This window comes from Elephantulus edwardii, unplaced genomic scaffold (assembly GCF_000299155.1).
Source record: "Elephantulus edwardii isolate Elephantulus edwardi_28Jun2011 unplaced genomic scaffold, EleEdw1.0 scaffold00135, whole genome shotgun sequence".
Lineage (NCBI taxonomy): Eukaryota > Metazoa > Chordata > Mammalia > Macroscelidea > Macroscelididae > Elephantulus > Elephantulus edwardii.
In genome coordinates, this window is record NW_006399885.1 from 576411 (window position 1) to 578905 (window position 2495).

At 45.6% G+C, this 2495-nt stretch overlaps 1 pseudogene; it reads right to left on the reverse strand.

Moving 5' to 3' along the window:
* Positions 1-790: 790 nt before the first annotated feature.
* Positions 791-2072, reverse strand: LOC102858665 (annotated as a pseudogene).
* Between the last annotated feature and the right edge of the window lie 423 nt (positions 2073-2495).

A 2495-nucleotide genomic window follows, 5' to 3' on the forward strand; every position in this document is an offset into this window, starting at 1 on the left:
CCCGCACCTCCCCAAACCCCACCCCCTACCCCCAAATATAATCCACTCTGCAACCCTCATTGCATACTCCTACGATACTTTTAGACTATTCTCTCCCCCATAGACTTCAATGCCGTTTTTCTCAGTCTTACCCCCACCCCAATCTTTGTTTTCTTAATGTTGAGATGCAATCCATATTGCAGGCTGCTTTTCTTCTGCAGCAAACGCTTCAAGTCGTCCTCATTTTCTGCAAGTAAGGTTATTGATGATTCTCCAATTCTTATGCCACATTTCTTCTTCATGAAATTTAGCCTCCAGGATGATATGTTCTACATATAGATTGAAGAGATCTGGAGAAAGGATGACATACTCCTTTCTGGATTTTGAACCATGCAGTGTTCTCTTACTCTGTTCAGGCAATAGCTTCTTGGTATAAGGGGTTTTTATTATTATTAATTTTTAGGGGATACTGATGTTTTTTATTTTGTGCATAAAACCACTGAAGATGTTGCCTGTTGACATCTTGGGGATCACATCATGGTACACATAGCCCATGATCCAGTGGAAACACAGTGAGAAAAACAATGATTTGGGCTGCTCACATGATGACAAATCTAGAGTTCCCAACCACGTTCCAGATGATCAAACTTGGCTTTGGGAGCAGCTCCAATGAAGCAGTAAGAACATGACCAGGAATGGGAAAGGAAGTTAACTACCAGAGGCCCTGTTGTCCTGGTCTGATGCCTGGAGCTGCCACTTGCATCAGGAACAGAGCTCTAATTACCTGACTAGGAAACTGGCTACCCAGAGCTTAGTTGGTGAGAGGATTTCTGAATTTCTGGCCAGCAAACTGAGCCTCGCTGCCCAGCTCCTCTTCAGTTCTGAGGATTTGGTTGTATTTGGCCAAGCGCTCGGATAGGTAAGGTGCACCTGTCTTGATCGGCCAGTGCAGAATCCCAATACCAGGTCAGCAATCAAGGTATCCTCGGTTTCTCCAGAACCATGACACTCCAATCATTGAACTGGGCCAGCTTGCACACCTGAAGAGACTCGGTCACAGAGCCGATCTGGTTAACTTTGAGCAGATGGCAGTTGCAGGACTTCTCATTCACAGCCTTAGCAATTTGTTTGGGCTTGGTCACTGTGAGATCATCTTTGAACTGGCAGAGAACTTTGTCCAGGCGCTCCAGGCATCCTGGTCAAAGGGATCTTCGATAGACACCACTGAGTAGTCCCTGATGAAGGACTTGCACAGGTCTCCCAGCTGGTCAGGTGAGATGTACCTGCTGGGGTCATCTCAGGAGACTTAAAGTCCAGATCGTACTTCCCAGATCGGAAGAACTCTAGGCACCAATGTCCATGCCGATCACCACCTTGTCAGTTTAGCCAGCTTTTCCAATCGCAGTCTTCAGCAGTTCGAGGGCTGCTTTGTTCTCCAGGATGTTAGGGATAAAGCCACCTTCATTCCCCACATTGGTGGCATCCTTGCTGTACTTGTCCTTGATGACGTTCTTCAAGTTGTGGTAAATCTCAGCCCCGATGTGCATGGCTTCTTTGAAGCTTGCTGCTACGACAGGAAGGATCATGAACTCCTGCATAGCCACCTTGTTGCCAGCATGAGAGCCACCGTTGATCACATTGAAAGCGGGAGCTAGCAGAATGACTTTGGAATTACAGGCAAAGTCGGCAATGTGCCAATACAGTGGGACTCTCTTCTCAAGGGCTCCAGTCTTGTAGACAGCAAGAGACACGCCCACAATGAAATTGACACAAAATTTTGATTTATTCTCAGTTCCATCCATCTCAATCATTAGCTTGTCAATTTTCTCCTGTTCCTCAACATTCAGTTTCTTGCCAACCAGGCAGGTGCAATAGTTTTATCGATGTCTTCAACAGCCTATGAGAAGCCTCTCCCCAGATACTGAGTCTTATCATTGTCCCAGAGCTCCAGAACCTCATAGGTACCAGCTGATGTACCTACCACTGGGCACAGCAGCTCTGAAGAGACCTTTTGCGGCATAAAGATCAACCTCAACAGTGGGATTTCCACGGGGGTCAAAGGTCTCTCTAGCTTGAATCTTTCTAATAGACATGGTGAATTTCTAGGGGGGCCAGTTCACTCAGGGAAGCAGTGGAAGGAAGGTGCTGCAGATACCAAGACGAGCATTTGAGCAAAGAGATACAGGCACTTTGACTCCCAGGGATTCTGTCCTTGCCACCAGGTATAGGTTTTTTAGGAGTACAGTGAGGTGCTCTGGGATTCCCATTCTTCTCAATGTTAGCCACAACTTGTTGTGATTTACGTAGTCAAATGCCTTTACATAGTTGATAAAGCACAAATAGACATTCTTCTGGGATTTTCAACCAAGATCTATCTGGCAGCAGTAATGATATAACTAGTGCCACAGCCTCTTTTAAACCCAGTTTGTATTTCTGGAAGTTCTCTATTGATGTACTGTTCTAGTCATTCTTGTATAACCTTCACAAAGATTTTGTTTGCATGTGAAATTGTAGGT